This window comes from Primulina tabacum, chromosome 16, assembly GCF_025594145.1.
Source record: "Primulina tabacum isolate GXHZ01 chromosome 16, ASM2559414v2, whole genome shotgun sequence".
Lineage (NCBI taxonomy): Eukaryota > Viridiplantae > Streptophyta > Magnoliopsida > Lamiales > Gesneriaceae > Primulina > Primulina tabacum.
The window spans coordinates 27,782,653-27,796,744 of NC_134565.1; the positions used below are offsets into that span (position 1 = coordinate 27,782,653).

The 14,092-nt window shown below is 36.7% G+C and overlaps 1 pseudogene; it reads right to left on the reverse strand.

Moving 5' to 3' along the window:
* Positions 1–8,351: 8,351 nt before the first annotated feature.
* LOC142530219 (uncharacterized) lies at positions 8,352–11,747 on the reverse strand (annotated as a pseudogene).
* Positions 11,748–14,092: the final 2,345 nt, after the last annotated feature.

Below are 14,092 nucleotides of genomic sequence, written 5' to 3' on the forward strand. Positions count from 1 at the left end.
GATTGAAAGAAAAGGAAAGGAATTTTGTTGTCAATTGCTAAGAAAGGAGCTAGTTCTAATTACATGCACACCACATGTTTGATACAATGATTCAATGGTTCTTTTTATGGCTTGATAGTTATATGGTGGTGGTGGTGCTTCTAGCACTTCTTAACCTACATAACGGATGTTGATCAACATTTAACATGTACAGTGACTGATTTTGACTGAAATGTACATGTATACCATCGACGGATGACTTATCAATGTCATACAAGGAAAATGAAAGAAATGGTTGATAGAATGCCATCTTATAATTGTTATCTATATATTCCATTGAACGATGGCATTTCCTATGGTTCTATTGTAATGATTCCTTTCTTTACACTACTGTATATGTAATTGTTATTGAAAGTTCCACTTACTGAGTTTTGTAAACTCATTCCAGTTATGTCATGTGATGCAGGTAAAAAGGAATAGCGATAGAAGTGTCGAGGCATGGAAGGTGCATGTGCCAAAGTTTGGAGAATTATATTTTGTTAAAATGGTTTTGAATATTGCACCTTGGTTCATGTTTTGAACAAGAAAATTATGTCACATCTTTTGTCAAACACTTGGTATTTATGGAGATGGGATTTATGTGTATTTTGGATAGATTGTTTGTGGTAATGTTTATTCTGTTTGCTTGTGAATATTTGGTAAATCTATATTTAGGTGCAAACTTTGCCAAAATTTTATTAATTATTACTTTTCTCCAAATCTTTTATAAGGCTTCCGCATTATTGCATTTATAGTTTATTGTCATGGGTTATGGGTGTTACATTTATTGGTATCAGAGCAACGTTTTTCGGACCAATGATTTGGCACATGTCTTCCTATGCTTGTGACACTTCGGTATGTACCTTTCTGCATCTTATTGATGTATTGGTATGATGATAAGCTTTACATGTAATATGGTTTGAAAATGATTTTAAATTGAGATGCAATATAGGAAAATGCCACCCAAGAGAAAAGCTCCTGAAGTACCTCCTAGAAAGAGAGCCGGAGAAGACCGAGACAGTACTTCCTCTAATGTAGTTGATGAGTTTGGCAGGCTACTTCATGAGCAAGCTAAAGTGCATGGGGAACAAATTCAGCAACTTCTCCGATTGCAAACACCGGTTCAAGGTAGAGGCCAAGGTCGTGATCAACGAGTTGTTGAGGGAGCTTATGATAAATTCAAGAAGATGAATCCACCCGAATTTGTAGGGAGTCCGGACCCTTTAATTGCAATGGAGTGGGTGAAGGCGGTCGAGGCGATCTTTGATTACCTTAACTTTGATGATAAAGATCGAGTGAGTTGTGCTGTGTTTCTCTTAACCAAGACCGCAAGAATTTGGTGGGAAGCAACCAAGGTATCGATTAATGTTCAAACATTGAAATGGAATGAGTTTAAAGATTTGTTCTATGATAAGTACTTTCCTAGCGATGTTAAAGCCCGCAAGGTGAAAGAATTCTTGGAGCTAAAGCAAGGGACAATGAGCATGAATGATTGCATCTTGAAGTTTGAAGAAGGTTGTCTTTTTGTTCCTTTCATTGCTAGCAACGACAAAGATAGAGCCGAGCATTTTATGCGGGGGTTGAGGGCGGAGATTCGAAGAGATGTTCGAATGTCGAAGACTAATTCTTACAAGGAGATTGTTGAGAAAGCATTGATGGCCGAATATGATGAGAAAGAGATTGATAAAGAAAGACAATTCAGGAGGCAAAAATTTGTCCAAAAGGGTCAAGCTTCAGTTCAAGGAGGAAAAGGAGGACACAAGGGGAAAGGAAAGGAAGAATATCGCGGTAAAGCTCCTGCGATGCCATCTGAATCAGATAAGCCTTTATGCCCTAAATGCCATAAACCTCATAAAGGAGAGTGCCTAGTTGGAAGCAACAAATGTTATAGATGTGGAGGAGTTGGGCACATTGCCATCAATTGCATTCAATCATCGGGCAAGGGTCGAGTTCAGGGGCGTATTTTCTCTTTGACCAAGGAAGGAGTTAATCCTGATTCGTCAATCATTTCAGGTACCATTCTTATTTCAGGCAAGGTAGCTACTACTCTTATTGATACTGGCGCCACACATTCTTTTATATATGAGCAATTTATGCATTCTCTGGGTCTTGTTCCTATTGGTGAAATTGTCCACTTTTCTGTGCTTCCTTCGGGAGATTATATTCATTCTTCAAGTGTGATCCGAGTGTGCCCTGTTCAAGTAGATGATGAATTGTTGAATGCCGATTTGATTGTCATTCCCATGATTGAGTTTGATGTTATTTTGGGAATGGATTGGTTATCTACTTATCGAGCTGTGATAGATTGTGTAGCCAAGACAATACGTTTTCCTTCAAAGCATGGTGATAGCAGGGTCTTCACTGGGGTCAGGTACTTCGCTTGGCCTTTCTTTTATTTCTTGCTTGCAAATGCAACGGATGTTGGTTAAGGGTTGTCATGGGTTTCTAGCATCGGTGGTGGATATAACTAGAGAAGGGAGTGGGAATGTGAGTGACATTGATATTGTGAGGGATTATCTTGATGTCTTTGCAGATGATGTGCCGGGGTTGCCACTAGATAGAGAGGTGGAATTTGTTATTGATATTGAACCAGGTACCGCACCGATTTCTAAAGCCCCTTATCGAATGGCCCCAACTGAAATGAAAGAGTTGAAGAGTCAATTGCAAGAGTTATTAGACAAGGGCTTTATCAGACCAAGTTCATCTCCATGGGGGGCACCGATATTATTCGTGAAGAAGAAAGATGGGTCCTTGAGACTATGTATTGACTATAGAGAGATCAACAAAGTAACGATCAAGAACAAATATCCTCTGTCCAGAATTGATGATCTTTTTGATCAGTTGCAAGGTGCTATTGTATTTTCTAAGATTGATTTGCGGTCAGGGTACCATCAATTGAAAGTAAAGGAGTGTGACATACCTAAGACGGCTTTTCGAACCAGGTATGGTCACTACGAGTTTTTGGTTATGTCGTTTGGATTAACTAATGCTCCTTCTGTATTTATGGATCTTATGAATCGGGTTTTCAAGCCATATTTTGACAGTTTTGTTATTGTCTTCATTGATGATATTTTAATCTATTCAAAGACTCGCGATCTACATAGTGAGCATTTGAGGATCGTGTTACAGCAGTTGAGGGACAACCAGTTATATGCAAAATTCACAAATTCAAGAAGTGTGAATTTTGGCTGGAGCAAGTTGCATTTTTAGGTCATATCGTTTCCAAGGAAGGAATTGCTGTGGATCCGGCTAAGATTGAAGCAGTTAAGAAGTGGCCTATTCCTTTGACAGTTTCTGAGGTACGAAGTTTCCCTGGGTTGGCAGGGTACTATCGTCGTTTTATTGCTGATTTCTCTAAAATAGCCTTGCCACTTACTACTCTGACGAGAAAGACAGTTAAGTTTGAATGGACTAATGAATGTCAGCAAGCATTTCAAGTGTTGAAGGACAAATTGACTTCAGCTCCAGTGTTAGCACTTCCTCGGGGAGTTGAAGAATTTGTGGTGTATACAGATGCTTCGAAGAAAGGTCTCGGTGCTGTGTTGATGCAGCGAGGCAAAGTCATTGCTTATGCTTCTCTTCAATTGAAGAATTATGAAAAGAACTATCTGACTCATGATCTTGAGTTGGCAGCCGTTGTTTTTGCTTTGAAGATCTGGCGACATTATTTATATGGCGTGAAATGTGAGATTTTCTCAGATCATAAAAGTCTTAAGTATCTCTTTACTCAGAAAGAACTTAACATGCGTCAGAGAAGGTGGTTAGAACTTGTGAAGGATTATGATTGCACTATTAGTTACCACCCAGGAAAAGCGAATGTGGTTGCTGATGCATTGAGCCGAAAGTCAGGTCTTCAATTGGGTTCTATGATTCAAAAGCCTCTATTGTTGGATTTGCAGAGAAGTGAGATCGCATTGGTTGAGGAAGGTACGATCGCTCAACTTTCAGCCTTAGTTATTCGACCGACTTTGATTGACAGAATTAAGCATGAGCAACAGTTGGATACTCTTTTGTTGGACTTGAGAGCAAAGGCAGAGAAGAAGGAGAATTCTGAGTTTGGATTGAACAGTGATGGTCTGATTACATTTCAAGGCCGTATTTGTGTTCCTGTTGGTGATGCTATTCGCCGTGATGTTTTGACGGAAGCTCATACTGCACCTTATTCAGTACATCCAGGGGGCACCAAGATGTATCAAGATCTTCGTCAACTGTATTGGTGGCCAGGTATGAAGAACGATATAGCAGTATTTATTTCTGAATGCTTGACTTGTCAGCAGGTAAAGATTGAGCACCAACGACCGGTAGGCTTATTGCAATCCTTACCTATACCGCAATGGAAGTGGGAACACATCACTATGGATTTTGTTGTTGGGTTGCCAAGAACTCAAAAAGGCTATAATTCTATTTGGGTGATCGTGGATCGATTGACCAAGTCATCACATTTTCTCCCTGTCAAGACGACATATTCTATGACTCAATATGCAGAGACGTATGTCCAAGAGATTGTAAGACTTCATGGGATACCCGTGTCGATTGTTTCAGATCGTGATGCAAGGTTTACATCTGAGTTTTGGAAAAGTCTCCATAGAGCTTTGGGTACAAAGTTGGCCTTTAGCACAGCCTATCATCCTCAGAGCGATGGGCAATCAGAGAGAGTTATACAGATTTTTGAGGATATGTTGAGGACCTGTACTATTGACTTTCCTGGTAGTTGGGATTCGAAGCTAACTCTTGTCGAGTTCACATATAATAACAGCTACCAGTCATCGATTGGCATGGCACCATATGAAGCATTATATGGTAGGAAGTGTAGATCACCTTTATATTGGGACGAAGTAGGAGAAAGGAAGATGTTGGGACCCGAGTTGGTTCAACAAATGGTTGATGTGGTCGCACTGATCAGACAGAGAATGAAGACAGCTCAATCTCGACAGACAAGTTATGCAAATGTTCAAAGAAGGCCTTTGGAATTCAATGTAGGTGACCATGTGTTCGTTAAGATAGCTCCCCTCAAGGGAGTTATGAGGTTTGGAAAGAAAGGTAAGTTGAGTCCTCGCTATATTGGACCTTTCGAGGTTCTGGATAGGATTGGTGAAAGAGCGTATCGATTGGCTTTGCCACCAGATTTGGATCGAGTTCACAATGTCTTCCATGTTTCAATGTTACGGAAGTATTTGTCCAATCCATCCCATGTTCTTCGACACGAAGCATTGGATCTTTTGCCTAATCTGAGCTATGAAGAAGTGCCGGTTCAAATTATTGACCGCAAAGTTAAGGTGCTAAGGAACAAAGAAATTGGCTTTGTTAAAGTTCTTTGGAGGAATCATGTGATTGAAGAGGCTACATGGGAACCAGAGGAAGAGTTGAAACAACGTTATCCAGATTTATTTTGAAGTAAGCAAATTTCGGGGACGAAATTTTTATAAGGGGGGGAGATTGTAATATCCCAACCTTTTATCTTTCTATTGTCAATGATGTTATTCTATAGTTTGGTGTTATGGATATATGATTAAGTTATTATTGATCATGGTTATTTTTATGGTTTATGAGTATAGTTGATGGAAGGGTTGGTATTGCATGTTATAGCATCAATATGGTTATTGCATTGTATTCATGGTTATTTACTGTATGGTTTTGGTATGGTTAAGTAGATGGTTATGTATTTGAGGAGTTTTTTTTGTCATGAAGGTATAATGTCGGGAGTTGGATTGATGGTTTGGATGGTTTGAGCCATATAGGTAATTGGGGTGCAGAAACGATATGAAAATTTTGGTATCTGTTACGGTTTTTAGCATAATGAATGGGATATTGATCCAAATGGCATGAGCCCAATTGCATTAGAAAGCTAAGATCCAAGGCTACAACTTTCTTGTTTTGAGTTTGGTTCAAAGAGTTGAGGAAGATGAGTCAAAAGTGGCCCGAAATGTGTCGTGTGTTTCATTGTTCCTGCACTGACATATGTTGGGAGAATGGACATAACTTTTTACTCAGACCTCCAAATGACGTGAAATTTGGGGAGATTCAAGAAAAGACATAGGGCTACAACTTTCATGTTTACCACTTTGGCTAATTCGCAAGACAAATTGCGGTTTTGGCCCCTGGCAGTGGTACACGGACCCCTACACGGACCCCTACACGGACCCCTACACGGGGTCCGGGTCCTGCCATGAAAAATGAGTGATTTCCCGAGTGTACACGGACCTCTACACGGAGGGGGGCACGGGGTCCATGTATTTGGTTTAGAAAACATATTTTTAAGAGTTTCTAAGCCAATAAGTTAGTCATTTCTCTCTTCCCTCTTGCAACCATCGACTTAGGAACTAGGGTTCTTCATTTCTTCACTTAATTCCTTTCTTTCAAAGGTTTGAATCTTCAAGTTGGAGGTGTGATCTTCATATCCTCAAGAGCAAGTAACCAAGGTAAGGGAATTTATCTTTTGGGTATTTGGTTGAAGTGAAGGGAATGGTGGTTTAAGCTTGAATGGTAATTTATAGGTTGAAGATTGAAGTTAATGGTATAATCTTGATCTTGTAGTGTAGGATCAACCACCAAGAAGCTATCACAACAAGTTCTATTGGTTGTAAGTGGGATTTTTCCTTGAATGCATCTCATGGCCTATATGTATGATGAATGATGTTGTTATTGTTCCTAGCTCCTTTAATTAATTGATTATATACTTGTTATGTAATGGTTCATTGATTGAAAGAAAAGGAAAAGAATTTTGTTGTCAATTGCTAAGAAATGAGCTAGTTCTAATTACATGCACACTACATGTTTGATACAATGATTCAATGGTTCTTTTTATGGCTTGATAGTTATATGGTGGTGGTGGTGCTTCTAGCACTTCTTAACCTACATAACGGAAGTTGATCAACATTTAACATGTACAGTGACTGATTTTGACTGAAATGTACATGTATACCATCGACGGATGACTATCAATGCCATATAAGGAAAATGAAAGAAATGGTTGATAGAATGCCATCTTATAATTGTTATCTATATATTCCATTGAACGATGGCATTTCCTATGGTTCTATTGTAATGATTCCTTTCTTTACACTATTGTATATGTAATTGTTATTGAAAGTTCCACTTACTGAGTTTTGTAAACTCATTCCAGTTATGTCATGTGATGCAGGTAAAAAAGAATAGCGATAGAAGTGTCGAGGCATGGAAGGTGCATATGCCAAATTTTGGAGAATTATATTTTGTTAAAATGATTTTGAATATTGCACCTTGGTTCATGTTTTGAACAAGAAAATTATGTCACATCTTTTGTTAAACACTTGGTATTTATGGAGATGGGATTTATGTGTATTTTAGATAGATTGTTTGTGGTAATGTTTATTCTGTGTGCTTGTGAATATTTGGTAAATCTATATTTAGGTGCAAACTTTGCCAAAATTTTATTAATTATTACTTTTCTCCAAATCTTTTATAAGGCTTCCGCATTATTGCATTTATAGTTTATTGTCATGGGTTATGGGTGTTACAGCAATCTTCAATTTCTCATTTCTCACACAGTTGCTTATTCATCTTCCTGTTTTTTTATTTAAAATCTTTGAAACCACATTGAGAAGCACAATTGTACGAAAACAGTACGTGGAAGCCTACAACTTTACTTACAATTCGATTGTCCATGCACAGCGAAGGAATTCTTGTGATATCAAACATGTCCGGTGCATATAAAAAACAAGTTACCAAATGGTCATCAAAATACTGGTGAATCGTCATCAAAACATATATAGCACTAAAAGTTGTTTAATAAAAGGGCTGGCATCATATGGCCAATTACTTGTCGATAAGGCAAGCGTAAACCACGTGTAGGTGCATGGTGGGGATTATATTTAAATACATCTTCATCGCCAATCTCCATTCGTTTCCATTTCTCCTTTCGAATTGGTACAAAAGTTTAGATATAATATAAATAAATTTATTTTTATATCTTGGATGGATCATGTGTAGCGCACCCATTTTGATAAAATAGTTGTTTATTCATGTTATATCATATTAAATATTTGATGATACCTGTATCTCATATTAATAAATAAAAATTATGAAAGTTTATAATTGTTTATAAAGAGTCGTTAAACTCATACAACAAATTTAGTTCAACAAATTGTAATTATGCATCCCTGACTCGACTCATCTCGATCCGACTCATGAAAAATATTATTTTTTAGTCTATATTCTACGTCTATTAATTCTCTTCATAACCCAACATCAATGTATAATTATGAGTATATCATATTTTTATGAAAATTTATATCAAATATTGTTGATCTAAAAGCTGCACATATATTACTAGAAACAAGTAATCTGAAAATTCTATGAACAAGACATTCACTTTCTGGAATACCATGTAACATTTCTTCCCCAAATAAATCCATATACATGTGCCAACAAAGTGGAAGTCACGTATCATGACGTAGCACAGTTATTTCAACATAGTAAAATACAAATATTTCAATACCACATGAACAAAAGGGAAAGGTAACATAGAAAACAACAAGATAATATGAACACAGCACTGTCAATCAGTTTTAGTAATCCTTCACACAAACGATAATTTTTCATCGTCGTGAAGGCTAAAGAACAATGCTAACTTCTTTGGTTTCTCTATCAATATTTCTGCTTCTCATCCTTGCTTAGTCCAAGAATCTTTTGTAACACTTCCAGTACGTCCTTTGAAACAGGCATCGCGATCTCGTAGTCATGACTAAGACGCTTACCAAGATCAGCTATTGCCTCCTTTGTCATAGCAGTAAAGTTATTGATGGAATCAACAAATAATTCTTCACCTTGCGTTGCTTGTTTTCGTTTCTTTTTAGCTATCTTTTGCTTCTCCGATGCTGTGAAGGAGTTAGTATTTGCAACAGAATTAGACTCACCACCACCCTCCATGTTCAGAGGTATGTCTTCGAATCCTATATTCACGTCAGCTCCTATGACATCGTGGATGTTTAGAACTTGTTGAACTGCAGTTGCGAAAGTTGATGTTCTCTCCCCTGTTGCATGATCAAATCCAAAAATTTCACACCAATCTGTATAATGTGGCCATGACTTGAATCGCCATGTTTTGACGCTACTATCAATCTGTCAATTATATTTTAAAGAAAAGAGATTCAGTTTTATAATTAAAATATCTTACAGAAAATATATGTAATGTAAAATAAAAACGTAAACAAATTGTTTACGTTCAAGTAATCGTCACCTTCACAAATGCGTCCCACGCTTCATCTGATGCCTCGATCATTTTTTGTGTATCATTCCACCCCATTCCACTTCTACTCAACATGGTAACCAATGTTCCATGATTTTTTTCCATACATGAATTTTCGAGTTGATATGTGGACAGTCTCGTAAGTCGGTCCCTGGGAATATTTTCATTATTGCCTTCTCAAGAAAATTCAAGTAGCCACACTTGAAACCGTTCTCACTTTTCCATCCATTTGCAATTGCTTCTTTCAATGATTGTATCAATACTTCCTCCTCACGAGCACTCCACACCTGACGACTTTTTTCAGTTTTCTTCACCTTGTTACGCATTGTACTGCTACATGTTCCAATGTCCATATTTACTTGTGTTCCTGTAGTACCTGCCAATAAGAAAATAATGACGAATTAAAGTAGCACATTGATTCATAGATTAACAAGAAAATAACCATCTGCACAATGATAATAAAGAGAAAAATATAATGGCGTAAATTTAGATCATGAATCACATAAAAGATATATCCAACACTCGTGTCATCAGGAGTGCAACAACACAACTGTGATAACGACGGACAAGTCTTGCTTGCAAGCAACACAACAAGTATTACAATACAGTAAAGTTTATGTTCTAGATTTGGTATGATACCTAATTATTATACATCGACATTGCAAGGTTATCTCTCCACAAATCCCAAGTTGGGGAAGACTCGATATTGTCAATAAATTCCTCTTCAGCAGCTTCTGTTGTGACATTAATTACTTCATCAACCCCTTCTAGTGGGTCTTCAGGCATTTCAAGACGGATGAAATTATGTAACAGCATACATGCCAATATGATATGGTTTTGAACTTGCAAAGGATAAAATGTCGGACTCCGTAATACTGCCCACCGTCTCTTTAATAGATCAAATGCTTCTTTCAATTACATTACGTGCACGACAATGTTTTGAGTTGAAATACTCTTTGAAGTTTTGTGGACCTCTAGCTCCAAGTGCCTAGTCGTCCATATGGTACCTTGTTCTCCTGTAAGGTGTTAAGAATCCATCGACGTTTGCATAACCATTATCACATAGATAGTAGCATCCTGTAAAGTTTATAGTAGCATCCTGTAAAGTTTTGCCAAAGTTAGGAAAGATTTGGAGTGTGCTACACACATGTTATAAGGTAGAAGTAACACAAAATTTAAAATATATAATTTGTGGTCCTTTCGTATTATGCACCAATTAACATGATAGAGTATTATAATGAAAAATAATTCACACCTCGCGGAACTTTTAGACCATCCTCTCGGTGAATTGCATCTCTAAGAACCCTAGCATCTGCCGCCGATCCTTCCCACCCTGTTAGTGCATAAATGAAATTCATGTTACGGTCATACACTGCCAATACGTTAACAGTTGTTGTTCCTTTCCTTGTTCTGTATCTTGGCTTGTCTTTATTAGGTACTTGAACATTGACGTAGGTACCGTCCAATGCTCCAAGACAACCCTACAAAGTTTGTGAAAATACACGACGACAATTCAAATAGATAACGACAGTGGGTGTAGTTTGAAAACAGAGGAAAGGACCTGTAGAGACCAAGTGTTTACTAAATGTTTATATCATTGTACCTTGAAAAATTTCCAAGCTTCGTTCGAGCAGTCTTAGGTCACTGGATCTGGCTTCATGAGAAGTAACGGGTGTAGTTTCAAAACACATCTTAGCACTTGGTGGAAATGAGTGCTGACAATATGCCCACTACGTAGGTAGTCATGGACAATTACCCTATTTTTCTTGTGATGTGCTAAAATAGACAAAAACATGGCAACCTTTTCCTCAACTCGTATATAGCTAGATTCCACTAGGCCACCGACATGGGTTAGGAGATAGCATAGACGTGCAAATGCATTACGAGTCATTGGCAAATTAAAAATACATTGGACATCTCCTATGTCAATTATCCTACGTAAGTGGTTCACTTGAGCATTTATTCTTTCAGGATCATCATGCCTTACACGTCTTCTATGTGGCCTACGCTTTCTTTTAGTTAAAAATTTGGCGTAGTAACGCGACACAATGGTCAGGAACACAAAGGAAGCTATAAGAATTTGTTGCAACACTAGCAACTCTTGTGTGTATCCATCTTCTTCACCCATGACACATAGATGTCTGTCACGTCATAAATTTTGTAGATAATACATATGAATGTCCAAATCTGAGTAATCATGCAGTAACATATTGAAGAAGTCGAAGTACACATCTACAGTAATGAAAATCTAAACAGACCGTCGAGGTTAAGGATGGGGAACATAAGAAATAACACCACTGGTTGGAGATTAATGATGCAGAATATTAAGAAAAAAATACAGAAAAAATAAGAAAAGGTTGCAAGTGGGAGCATGGACTTTGAATTCAAGACAAATATATCACAAACAAACAAAAAACAAGAACAAATCGTAGCTTTGACAGTAGGTTTTTCCTGTAAAATTTTAGATGCTCACCTCTACTTTTGAAGCGAAATGGTGTATTTCGACAACCCTTCTTCAAATGCGTCTCGCTCGGTCAACCCTCAGAAAGCGATTGAAACTTCTTCTTGGCTCACAGTTTTTATACTTCTTTTTTCCACATTCTTTCTTCTGCCGCAGCTTTCTCGTTCCCGAAAGACCTTCCTCATGTAGGGTTCTTTCCTTATTTTAATATGTTTATTTTTAACTCAGTACAATTAATGAGGACAGTATGGGGAAATTAATTGAAAATCAAGAACATTGTACAAGCCGTGAGAACACATCTCAAGTGGGTGGTGTGATATCTTGTACTAAGATTTCAATATTTAATATCGGGCCCATGGAAACGTTATATTTATAAATAAGTCAAAGGAGCAAGGGATGAGAGAGTATGTGTGATCTTATCCTTCTCTCATCCACCGAGACAAACAGGGCCTCTAAAGGTATGGAGATCAAAATTTGAGAGAAATATTTGAACTTCATCAATTTCACTCATTTTCATTCTCTTTTCATTCACCATCCACTTATTGTATTTTTCTTATTCATAACCTTTCTCTCCCATATATTTTCTTTTTCACAACTTTTGACTTGTTTTTTTTTAACTCCTTTCTGCACATTCAAAAAATTTTTTTTTCAATGAGTATTTGAATCATTCCAACGACGCCAATGAACTTATTTCTCTCAAAATTTAGGTAGGACAATAAGTGTATAAGTTTCATTAGGTAGTTGTTGTGGGATGTAGAATAAATACAAGTGGGGGCTACTTGTGTGTATTTTCATGGATACGAATACAAATACGATGATATGTTAATACGTAAGGCCAAGGCTCAGTTGACGGGTGAGAGTGTCGCTGATGTCCCCGTCGCCCAATACTGTGGTTACATGTAGATGGATCCATCGCCCAATACGTAGACGAACACGAAAGTCCCAATTAACGATCTGAATTCAACGAAAGGAAAAAGGAATACGTATATGTTGATGATAATATGTATATGAATATGTTGAGGATGATATGAAAATGTTTAGGTTTGAAGTTTATGCATGGCATGAAAATGTTATTTTAAGTACAAGTATTTTTCACTGTTGTATGTGATCTGTATACGTATAATTTGATATCAAGAATATGATGTATTGAGTCTTTAGACTCACTAGGTGTGATTGATGCAGGTGATTGCGATAACAATGTTATTGGAGGTCTTGATGGTTGACCTGACTGGACTGAAGGTGCATATGACCCGAGGCGCTTCTATTTTCCACACTTATGATTTTATGTTTATGATTTACGTTAAAGATTTTAAGACTATTTATTTATGCTTTTGAGTGATTTTTGAGAGGATGATACTTTTGGCAATATTTGAAAAGATTATTTTTAAGATTGGTAAAACATTTGACGATTTCATGTTTGGACTATTCTTTTGATTTTCAAATGTTAGTTGGTTGTTTTATTTTCAAAATTGTATCAAAATATTTTTATGTATATTTGTATATATTAATGTATAGGCAGGTAGATTGATAATAATAAAAAAAAATTTCTAGCATTTTTTAAGAAAACGAATAAAAGACGTTTCAATGAATCAACTAATAAAAGTATAGTTGTAAGGTTCTCTTTAATTGATTTGTTGAATTGTGAGCATAGTCTTTCTGGTAAAATTAGACGAAATCCATCTGGAAAATCAATTAGGGCATAATTTCCTAGTGGGAGAAATCCTGATCACAAAGATTCATTTGATCCCGATCAGAGCATTCTTGAACATGATGATTCATTTAAGCCCCACCTTCGAAAGAGTGATAGAAAATATATGCCCAAACGACATTTAGATATTGAAATGCATGCTTATATCACATCTTAATGGTTGTCATCATATTATTTCTTTTGTGAGAGAGTTTTGATAAGATTAATCATTTTTACCTCGTCAGATAAAAGTTTTTACACTACATTGGCCTTTCCTCTTTGATTTAATAAGGGTTTGGTGCCCAAGAAGGGTGATACCGAATTCCCGCTATCATGTTGCTAGAATTTGGTTGATGTTCTATACTTTGAATCCTTGTTTGAATCTTCTTTGAGGTTTCAAAAATTCTTCTTGTTTTTCAAAGATATCTTCAATTTGTTGTGAGTATATAATACAGTTTATTACCATAATTATGTATCATGTTTTGGATTTTTCTAAGATCTCTAGAGAGTTCAGATGAATCCTCTGTTTCTAGTTGCTCATGATATCTAATCTTTGTTAGATCTCCTTGTTTTAAATATTCTAAAATATTAGAATAAATCTTGAAAATAATAAATCTGGTACGATATGTTCAAACTCGTAATTTGATAAGTATCTCCTCATCAGACAAATACGTTACACAGTAATAATTGTATAATATGC